We start from the raw sequence: 12,253 nt of genomic DNA on the forward strand, positions 1-12,253 counted from the left end.
ATGTAGTTTGCGTCCAACAAACATCAGCACATGGCAACATCTAATAAGCAAAAAGATAAAGAGTATATGCAAAAGCTCAAAGGCATGTTTCCTTGATATTGCATGCAACTATCTAGTATGACAATATAAAAGTTAGGCAACACTGCTCAAAATTACATGAATCCTATAACATAAGTATATGTTATTGTCCAAGATTGCGATAATATAATACTAAGTTTCAAGTTCATATGGCCTATCAATTCATTTTTCCCTGATTTTCTTATCTGTTATGTTACATCAAGGACTCAAATATGTGAAACAGATAGCCTCGTGAAGAAAAATGAGAAAGGCAATACATCCAACAAGCTTTCTTCCCCTCCCCCTCCAATGGTTTTCTCCTAATACTTTGTTACCCTCCTCCTACCCATTGACCCCTTCATATTATTCTCTAACAGTCTCACTCCATATTTATGTTTGTTGTTAAAGAATATTTTATACATATATAGCGATATGACAGTTCACTTTCGACTTCGTAAGATCCGAAGATAAATCTATGACAAAGAGAAAAACAGTACATCCCACCAAAGTCAACCCTTCTCTAACAGTACTTCCCCACCAAACCCCAACCCCCGTCCTTTCCATCTTTATTATTGCCCTCTTATGCTTTATAGTTGGCGAAATATAGGATCAAAACAGCACATATTCCCTATAAGGACGATTTTAGGCTTATAAAAATGTCTTGCATTATTCCATCATTATATAAACTCAAAAACTTTTAAATAAAAACAAAAAATCATTACCGCTATGAACAAAAAGTTTATGAGAATAAATTTATTACGAACCATTGCAAATTGTGTCTTTGAACTGCTTGAATCTATCGTAAAAAGGTTCGAAGCTTCCCACCATGTGTACCATCTAAATAAGGCAAAATATTGTCAAAATTTACTGATTAGATACTTATTTAAGAAAATATATATACCCACGATTTCTCAACATCACTTGGAGTATATTGCTCCGCCATTCTACTAGAGAGTCGCTTGTTCTCTCCTATTGGAGTAACAGAGTCAATAAAGTCAGATGCTCTTTGTTGCAAAATCATTTTTAAATTGATCTTCCAATAGATAGTATTATCTAAATCTTAAAAAACTTATAATTAAAATATAAATAAATTAAACTAATTTGAAAACGGTGAAGACATGATATCATCCTAGCATCCTACTAAGCAACATTGATATCTTTAAAAGATACTGTGATTTCCTACGCCGCAAGCAACAACGACTGCAGCAGCAGCGGCACCACCGTCGCTGAACGTGCTGCAGCTTGAAGGTCCCTGAGACGCTGCAACTTGCAGTTTTGGAAGAAGCCGGCGATGCTGCGGGCGCAGAGCGACCGATCGGCAACGGTTTTCTTCCGACGGATTTCTCCGCGGCCGCGAGTGAGATCGAGGGAGAAGGTTCTTTGAGAACTTTTCTGCCTCTGCAGGAAGAAGGTGGGGGCGGATTTTGGCACAAGGAAGTGCTGCAGTTGCCGCAGTCGCTGCAGTGCAGAGTAGGTGTTTGGCGAGAAGATTCAGCAGAGTAGGTGCAGTGCAGAGTAGGTGTTTGCAGTGCCGCAGTCGCTGCAGTGCAGAGTAGGTGTTTGGCGAGAAGATTCAGCGGCAGAAAGATACGGCAAGTATACGCCACCGGAGTACGCAGCGCAGTTCGGCAGGGAATGAGTGAGTGCTTCAAACGTGAAGAACGTCAGTTATTACAAGAGTACGGCGCCGCGCCGTTCTTACGTAATTTATGGCCCAGTTATTAATGCATCTTTGGTGTGAAGTATTACTTCTTTAAAAATATGTTATTTTGACTAATGGTATATGTAATATTGTTGCATGTACAAGTTACACTGAGTGTTTCAACAGGGTACCATGTGCAGCTGAAATGCTTGTTCACACCGATCATTATATACTGAAATGCCATTATCACAAAGTCTGATTGTGTAGTACTTGATTATAAACATCAGCATGATTTCTTTGATAATATTTCATATTGGGTCATCTTTTTCTTTCTTTTTAGAATGTCATAATATTTATTCACTGTGGAATAATAATAAATTGAAAAAAGTATATAATCGTTTGACTTTTACACTATTAATGGTGGTATATATCAGCGCTTTAGTAAAATTGCAGTTCATCAAAGTGATAAAACCACTACTCTCTTGGCCAAAATAACTTATGCATCTCTATTCTAGTATCAGTTTCTCAAGGGTGCTTTTTTTTTCTTCAGATGCCTTTCTTTTTCTTTTGTTTCCTTTCTTATTTTATCTCTCACCTAAAATTTGGTTTTATATTTTTACGGAACACGGTGAGGGTCTTCAGGTTCTCCATTATGAAGTTGGTCAGAAATACGATCCGCACTATGATTCTTTCCATGATGAATTCAATACCAAGAATGGGGGTCAACGTATTGCTACCCTTCTCATGTATCTGTAAGAATCATCCTCTCATTATACTTGGAAACTGATAACATTGTCAGTAAGCTAGTGCACTTCTCATGCAACTTCTAACACATTTTCTTCCATTTGCAAGTATATCTGTTGCTCAGTTCTCATGTTGAGGAAGGTGGTGAAACTGTGTTTCCCTTCTGAGAAGGTAAATAGCAGTTCTTTACCGTGGTATAATGAGCTATCAGACTGTGCAAAGCAGTTTCTTTCTGTTAAAACCAAAAGATGGGAGATGCATTACTCTTCTGGAGCATGAGGCCAGATGCCACTCCAGATCCATCTAGTTTGCACGGTTAGTTGAATGGTGTTTGGCCACCTGAGTGAAGTTTCAATTTCCAGATGTATTTGAAACGTTCAGAATGTTATTGCACTCATTGCAGGTGGATGTCCTGTTATTAAAGGAAATAAGTGGTCTTCTACAAAGTGGATGCGCATGCATGAGTACAGGGCTTAGCTACCAAACTAAACAAGGTACTGTGTTCGATCCTTCCTGTGTCTTGATACCTACACTAGAAAGAAAGTTGAGCTTTGATAATATAAATATATATATATATATATATATATATTACATGACTTGCAACATTCCGATCTTTTGTTGTTGCAACCTATCATAAGCCTTCTGTGGAGCTAACTTTGTGGTCCTCAAGTCCTCGTATCCTGTGACCACCTCGATGAATCACTATGCCACCAATTACATATGGGTATTTTGATAGACACTTAGTTCTCATTTTTAACTATTCATTGGATGTACAACTGCCCCATCCCATCTGTGGAAATCTTCATTTCCTGGATCTTATTTATGTTTGATTGGTTTATGGGACGATGGTATGTAGAAACCCAAATGCTTGCAGTCAAGTTGACCATTCAGGTTAATGATTTTTATTTATAGCACGTAGATGTAAATTTATTCTATAGTTTGTGACTAATGGGTTTTCACAAGCATTGCTGATGAAATGCATAAATAAAAAATGGGTTGCTTTTTTTAAAGTTATGTGATCCTTCTTCTTTCATATATCCAAAGAAAAAAAAATCAAGAAGTTGCCTATTGGAGTACTTAATTGCATGTTTTGATTAGAAACTTCAATTCTTTTTCCCATTTGTATACTAACATTGTAACGCCTCCAATCCAGCAGAAAGTCGAGGATGGTATAATGTCGCATTCCTATGAACTAGAAAAAATAATTATCACATAATAATTGTTGTATAATTCAATTCATATGTATATATATATACATAAATATATACATATATACATATACATATATATATATACATATACATATATATATACATATACATATACATATACATATATATATATATACATATATATATATATGTATTTATATGTATATATGTATTTATTTATATGTATATATATATTTATGTATGTATATATATACATATATATGATGATTTCTCTAACAAATACTCACATTTTGTGTATTTTTCAATTGATACCAACAATTTTATTTTTATTAAATAATACTCCTAATTTAAAAAAGCCTAAATTACCCATTAAATTTTTTTTGCGTTGGTTATATTGTTTTGATTCTTAGTATTTTTGGCCTGTTAAAAAATAATGTTTTGGCCACTATGATAAAAATAATTTGATTTAAAAATATGGTAAATATTATAAATAAACTCCTAAGCTCAACAAACTGACTCTAAATCTACAAATATGGTATTGTATCAGCTTATGCCCAATAATAATCAAAGAGACATAATATGATATCATTTATAAAATTTTTCAGTAGTATTTACAATATTTTTAGTACATCCATAAAATAATATAAATACTATTGAAAATACTATAAATGAGCCAAATGAAAATATTATAAATATTAGAAACTAGTTAAATTAGGTGAAAAAATTAAACAAAAATGAGATATTTTGGATATTATTAAATTAAAGATATTGTTTGGGAAAAACAAAAGAGAGGATATCTTTTGAAAAATACTCAAAATATGGGTATTTTCTAAGGTAATCGCCCATATATATACTAGGGAAAAGCAAAATACGAGTTATTTTACTAGTTTTCAATTGTTACAATATTTTCATTTGCTCGTTTATAGTGTTTTCTAATAACATTTATAGTATTCTATTGATGTAAAGAAAACATTATAAATGATGTTAAAAATTAATATAAGTGATATCATGTTATTTTAATTTAATTATCATTTATCATAAACTATTACAATACTATATTTTTAGGTTTATATTTAGTTTGATTGAAGTAAGGAGTTCATTTAGATTATTTATTGTGTTTTAGTGCAGGACTTACAGTATTTTTATTGTGGTACCCACTATAACAAGCTAATTTTTTATTTTTATTTGGGTGATGTTGTTCCTAAATTATTATGACTATCTAATTTTTAAATTAAACGTATCATTTAGGAAAAACCAAAATGAGGGATATGGAGCGATTGAATGACTTATTCACTGTTAGAGAGTAATCAACGCAGCACTGAAAACTAGACTCAATTAGAAATACCCAAATTATGAGCATTTTATAAAGAAATCACCCTATATATATAATAATGTGGTTATAAGATCTCATTCTATAAGTAAATACTAAACTCCCAAGTTACCTTTAAGTCCACACAGACTTTTCTTTTTAGTCTAATGACTATATATATGATATGAAAAATATTTTTCTTTGATAATTATTAAATAAAAATTATTGTATTCTCGAAACTTATTTCATGAGAAAATTAAAGATTTAGATAGAAAAATGAGTGGTAGAGTAAAAATAAAGTTTAACAATAAGTTATTCTTGGGGAAGCAAAAACCTTGTAGTACTTGTTAGGATCGAGAGCACTAAGAGGGGGGGGGGTGAATTAGTGCAGCGGATATCTTTTAGCAATTAAAAACGAAAGCTGCATTCGTTCGATAAAAATCAGTTTTGATGCAAAAGCCGATTCTAAGATAACTTATGATTAAGTGCAGTTTACGTCTAAACACAGTTTACGTCTAAATGCAATTTACATCTAAATGCAGTTTGCGTCTAGATGCAGTTTTACGTCTAAACGCAGTTTTACGTCTAAACGCAGTTTGCGTCTAAACGCAGTTTTACGTATAAACGTAGTTTTACGTTTAAAAGTAGTTTACGTCTAAAACACAGTTTTGAGTCTAAACGCAGTTTACGTCAAAAACACAGTTTTACGTCTAAACGCAGTTTGTGCAGTTTACGTCTAAACGCAGTTTTTACGTTTAGACGCAGTTTGCGCCTAAACGTGGATTTACGTCTTAAACGCAGTTTCAAGGAGATCTGAACTAAGAAACTCGATCGTAAAAAGTACAGAAGACAGTTTTGCAGAATCAAAACGTCAACGTAAACTGTGATGTAAATCTCGTACGAAAACACCGATTTATGTCTGAATGCAGATTCGGAAAAATCAGCGGTTAGAAACTTGTTCGTGAAGGCGCAGAGAGCAGAAGTAATGTAGGAGGTTTGCAGTAATGATTAAGTGCTAAAAAATAAACGCAAACCAGAGATTTATAGTGGTTCGGTCAGTCTTGACCTACTCCACTCTTGGCTTCCTCCACCGACGAGGTCACCGACGTCAACTAGGGGCCTTCCTTCAATAGGCGAAGGCCAACTGCCCTTTTACAGTTTCTCTCCTTTTGACAGGCTCAGGAGACAACCTTTACAGATCCTTTCTCTCCTCTCTTTACAACTCAGAATTTGAAGAACAGAAAGAGGAGAACTTTAGGACTTTACACAAGTTTGAGCTCTTAGAATCACAGAAAAGATCAGAAATTTGGTATAGATCTGTGTCTTCTTAGTGCTGAATGGGTGGGGTATTTATAGGCCCCAACCCAATTCAAATTTGGAGCTCAAAACGATCAAATCCCAGAATTCCGGGATCAGGCGGTTGCACCTCTTGACTGGAGAGGTTGCACCGCCTGGCAGGGCTCGAAGACTGAGCCCAGGCAGTTGCACCTCTCTGTCAGGGAGGTTCCACCGCCTGAGTCTGGCTCGGAGATTGAGCCCCAAGCGGTGCCACCTCTTGACTGAGGCGGTTGCACCTCTCTGCCAGAGCTCGAAGACCGAGCTCAGGCGGTGCCACCTCTCTGTCAGGGAGGTTGCACCGCTCAATCTTGCTCGAAGACTGAGCTTAGGCGGTGCCACCTCCTGGCTGGAGCGGTTGCACCGCCCAGTCTCGCTGAAAGACTCAGCCCAGGCGGTGCCACCTCCTGGCCTAGGCGGTTGCACCTCCTGGTGCAATCAGGGTCCGAATGGTTACCTCCATTCGGCCCTATTTCGATTTTTCAGGGGCCCAATTGCCCCAAGATTAAGCTAATGGGATCACCTCCCATTTTCTAGCTTAACCAATGTGCTAACTACGATTAAATCTAAGACAATTCCTGCAGCTTTGCTTCGGTGCGTCAATCGCTTCTTCCGGCGAGTTTCCGGCGAACTTCCGTCGATCATCCGATGAACCCTCGGTGATGCTCCTGCGGACTTCCGGCAAACTCCTGGACTTTGCGACGATCCACTTGGCGAGTTCCGACGAGCTTCACTTGGCAAGCTTCTGGACTTCTCGGATCTGTTCCCGCAGAACCTCCGACGACCGTCCGAACTTCCGTCGAACTCTCGAACTCCCAACGTGATCATGAACTTGACTCCGGCGCAACTTCTGCTGTTTGTCTAACTTTCATCGTAGTTAATCCTGCACACTTATCTCAACACATAGATTAGACAACAAATGACAATTGACTTCATCATCAAAATCCGAGATTCAACAATCTCCCCCTTTTTTATGATGACAATCAATTGATAATGGAGTTATCCTTAACTCCCCCTGTCTATATGCCATAGTTGAGATAAGTCACCCTTGAATTCAAGACCTATGAATTCAAGTGACGTATTGATAAGTTAGATCAGTTAAACTTATCAATACTCCCATCATGATACTCGTCATGATGTATCTCTTCAAAGATGATGTCAAGACTTGACATACATCAACAAGTTTGTATGAATGTGTTTGTAACTATTCATCATGTAGTTTGAACATTATCATATAAAGATGTGAAGTACTATTACATGATGCACACATTTGTAATATTCTAGCAAGTTTTGCATTTTCTTCACATGATATGATATCAACTCAGGGCATAATGCAAACTTTAGCACATGTTCATATATCTATTGATGATGCAAGGATGGCATAATTATAGCAGTGTTTATAGCATCACTCATAGACAAAGTATGACACAGACATAATAATCATGGCAATGTTTATCAATTCATATATTTCTCCCCCTTTGTCATCAACAAAAAGCATAGTAATTATGATATCAGGAAACATAATAATGTTGCTTTGAATACTTCTTCCCCTTTTTGTTATAATCCATTGTATATGTAAAGATTTTGCAGAATGGAATACATACATGAATCACTTCATCAAATCTTATTTTTCAAGAAAGTGTACAAGAAAATCTGTTTCATAGCATTCGAGTACTGAGATGTATTCGAACAAGATATTATCATGAAGACAAAACATTTCCATACATGTTGATCATTCAATAAAGTCCGGAAAATAATTTTAACAAGTTTATTTATTCGGACACATCAACATTCCTAATTCTCTTCGAATGAAATCAAATTGTTCTTCACTTAGAGGTTTTGTAAAAATGTCAGCTAGTTGATGTTTAGTATCAATGAACTCTATGGTTATGTCATGATTAGTGACATGATCTCGTATAAAGTGATGTCTAATATCAATATGTTTTGTTCTTGAGTGTTGTATAGGATTTTTAGTTAAGCATATTGCACTCGTGTTATCACATTTAATGGGAATATCTTTAAGACTAACTTTGTAATCTTCTAAGGTGTTTTTCATCCATACAACTTGTGCACAGCATGCACTTGCTGCAATATATTCCGCTTCGGTTGTTGATAGAGCAACCGAGCTTTGTTTCTTAGATGACCAGGAAACAAGGGCATGTCCTAAAAATTGACATGATCCTGATGTGCTTTTTCTATCTAGTCTACACCCAGCGAAATCCGCATCAGCATAAGCTGTTAACTCAAAATTTTCTGTTTTTGGGTACCATAATCCTAGATTTGTGGTTCCATTAAGATATCTAAGTATTCTTTTAACTGCTTTGAGATGAGATATCTTAGGGTTTGATTGAAATCTAGCACAGAGTCCTACACTGAACATGATGTCTGGTCTGGTGGCAGTGAGGTAAAGTAGACTTCTTATCATACCCCTATAAGTTTTTTGATCAAAACTTTCTTCATTTTCATCACTTTCTAACTTAGTGGAGGTGCTCATAGGAGTGTTACTAGCCTTTGAGTTGTTCATATTAAACCTTTTTAATAAATTCATGGCATATTTAGTTTGACTAATAAAGATGCCATTGCTTAGTTGTTTGATTTGTAAACCTAAGAAGAATGTTAATTCTCCCATTAAGCTCATTTCGAATTCAAGGCTCATAGTTTTAGCAAAAGATTCACAAAGAGATTCATTTGTTGAGCCAAAGATAATATCATCAACATAAATCTGAACAATGAGAAAATTATCTTCAAAATTCTTGATGAACAATGTAGTATCAACCTTGCCTTTTGTAAAATTATTTTTGATAAGAAAAGAACTAAGTCTCTCATACCAAGCCCTTGGGGCTTGTTTTAATCCATAGAGAGCTTTAGTTAATCTAAACACATGATCAGGGAGGCTATTATTTTCAAATCCAGGAGGTTGTTCAACATAAACTTCTTCGGAGATAAAGCCATTTAGAAAAGCGCTTTTAACATCCATTTGAAATAACTTAAAATTATTACTACTAGCATAGGCAAGGAGCATCCTTATGGCTTCCAATCGAGCCACAGGTGCGAAGGTTTCTTCGTAATCGATACCTTCTTCTTGGTTGAAACCTTTGGCCACTAATCTAGCCTTGTTTCTAACCACGATACCATTTTCATCTTGCTTGTTTCTGAAAACCCATTTAGTACCAATAACTAAATGGTCATTTGGCCTAGGAACAAGCTTCCACACCTCATTTCTCTCAAATTGATTTAATTCATCTTGCATTGCGATAATCCATGAATCATCTTTCATGGCTTCATCAACGCTTTTGGGTTCAATTTGGGAGAGAAAGGTGGCGTTTGCACAAAAGGTTTTAAGAGAAGATCGTGTTTGAACCCCCTTTGACGTGTCTCCTAAAATTAGCTCCTTGGGATGAGCATCTACATACTTCCAATCCTTGGGTAAGGATATTTCGGGAGTGGAAGTATCCAAGTTGCTAGTTGGAGAAGGGGTTTCATTTAAATTCAAGGAATCAAAATTAACATCTTCGTCAAGATCATTTTTCGTGATTTCGGAAATTTCATTGAAAACAACATGAATGGATTCTTCGATAATCAAAGTTCTTTTATTGAAGATACGAAAGGCTTTAGAAACAGTAGAATAACCAAGAAAGATTCCTTCATCGGATTTAGCATCAAATTTTCCTAAGTTATCCTTTTCATTTAAGATAAAACACTTACACCCAAAGACTTTAAAATATGAAACATTGGGTTTCTTATTGTTCCATTACTCATAGGGAGTTTTGGTTAGTAGGGGTCTTACTAGAACTCTATTCAAAATGTAGCATGCAGTATTTACGGCTTCGGCCCAAAAGTATTTTGGTAGGTTGTGTTCATTCAACATGGTTCTTGCCATTTCTTGTAAATTTCAATTTTTTCTTTCTACAACTCCATTTTGTTGAGGATTTCTAGGAGTAGAGAAATTATGGTTGTAACCATTGAGTTCACAAAATTCCTGGAAATCATGGTTTTGAAATTCACCACCATGATCACTTCTAATTGATGAGATCATAGACCCTTTCTCGTTCTGAACAAGTTTACAAAACTTGGTAAAGGATCTAAGGCATTCACTTTTCTGTTTTAGGAAGTAAGTCCATGTGTATCTGCTATAGTCATCTACGATGACGAAGGCGTATTTGCTACCTCCTAGGCTTGATATAGAGATTGGTCCGAACAAGTCCATATGGATCAATTGTAAGGGCCTAGAGGTGCTTATTTGATTTTTAGATTTGAAGCTACTCTTAATTTATTTACCTAATTGGCAAGCATCACATACATTATTTTTGATGAACTTGATATGAGGAATTCCTCTTACAAGTTCTTTGGATGATATTTGAGTGATTAGTTTCATGCTAGCATGACCTAATCTTCTATGCCATATCCAAGCATCTTCATTCAAAGCAGAAAAACACATTTCATTACACAAATCATTGATGTCAATAGTGTATACGTTATTTTGTTTCAATGCAATCATAGATATGTTTTTGTGTGGTTTTTCAATGATGCAAGCATTAGATTCAAATCTGATAATATATCCTTTATCACATAATTGACTAATGCTCAAGAGGTTATGTTTTAAACCATCAACTAGTAAAACATCTTCAATAGAGAAGTTGGGTTTGTTACCTATGGTTCCTTTGCCAATGATTTTACCCTTGTTGTTGTCTCCGAAGGTGACATATCCTTCGTCTATGCTAGTGAGCTTAGAGAATTGAGATGGATCTCCGGTCATATGCCTTGAGCATCCACTATCAAGGTACCATCTCTTGCTCCTAGCTTGCGATGGTTTAGTTTTCTACAAGAAAGGATGATGTTTAGGTACCCATTTGCTTTTGGGTGCCTCATAAATAGATCTACATTTTTTATCATGTTGCATAGAATTTGTCATGGTTCCTTTAGGAACCCAGATCAATTTGTTTGGACTTATTTTCTTGAATGGACAATAATGCGTCCTGTGTCCAAATTTGCAACAGAAGTTATATTTGTCTTGATGTTGAACATGTAAGATGGAGCTTTTTATGAAGGTGGTTGGATTTTGGTGAGTACTTCTCACGAATCCAATTCCACTTCTTTTTGGAACGTGACCCTTGTTCGTAAGGATCATGTTCAATGACTTGCTACCAACCTCGAATTTCTTCAAGGTGTCCTTAAGTAGCACGTTTTCCTTTTGGAAGGTTTCTAGATCATGGCATTTTATGCATGAGTTTAAACTATCATGATGTTCAGCATTTAACTTATCAAAATTATAAATAAGACTATCATGCTTCTTTTTTAGCAATTTGTATTTACTACTGATAGTCTTACACTCATCAAACAATTCATGAAAAGCATTTAATAATTCATCGAATGATAAATCTGCATCTATTGAATTTGTTACCTCATCTTCGATGGCCATTAAGGCGTAATGAGCAACTTGCTCGGTGTTGGACTCCTCTTCTTCAGATGCGCTCGAGTCATCCCATGTTGCTTGAAGCGCCTTCTTCTTGGATGTTCTTCTTTTGACTTGGGGACAATCACTCTTGTAGTGTCCCGGCTTTTTGCATTCATAGCAGATTACTTGGTCCTTCTTGGGTTCAAGTTTATTTTTTGCATCATTTTTAAACTTGTTTCTTTTAAAGAACTTTTTAAACTTTCTTGTTAGAAGTGCCAAATCATCATCACAGTCCTCATCACTTGAGTTTTCTCTCAAGTGGCATTCAGAAGTTTTAAGTGCCATATCCTTCCTGTTCTTTAGAAGGATGTCTTCTTGCTCTTCATGAGCTTTACAAGTCATTTCATAGGTCATTAATGACCCGATTAATTCTTCAAGAGGAAAATTGCGCAGATCTTTTGCTTCTTGAATAGCAGTTACTTTTGGATCCCAACTCTTAGGAAGGGATCTTAGTATCTTATTAACAAGCTCAAAATCCGAAAAGCTTTTTCCGAGTCCTTTTAGACCGTTGACGACATCCGTGAAACGGGTAAACATGT

General features: G+C 35.7%; 1 long non-coding RNA gene across 1 annotated transcript; it reads left to right on the forward strand.

Moving 5' to 3' along the window:
- The first annotated feature begins 2,103 nt into the window (after window positions 1-2,103).
- On the forward strand, window positions 2,104-3,092 carry LOC135672636 (uncharacterized). The gene is made up of 3 exons (XR_010513037.1): window positions 2,104-2,451; window positions 2,552-2,758; window positions 2,847-3,092. It is a non-coding gene; the product is annotated as an uncharacterized LOC135672636 (long non-coding RNA).
- The last annotated feature ends 9,161 nt before the right edge of the window (window positions 3,093-12,253 follow it).

This window comes from Musa acuminata, chromosome BXJ1-4, assembly GCF_036884655.1.
Source record: "Musa acuminata AAA Group cultivar baxijiao chromosome BXJ1-4, Cavendish_Baxijiao_AAA, whole genome shotgun sequence".
Classification (NCBI taxonomy): Eukaryota; Viridiplantae; Streptophyta; class Magnoliopsida; order Zingiberales; family Musaceae; genus Musa; species Musa acuminata.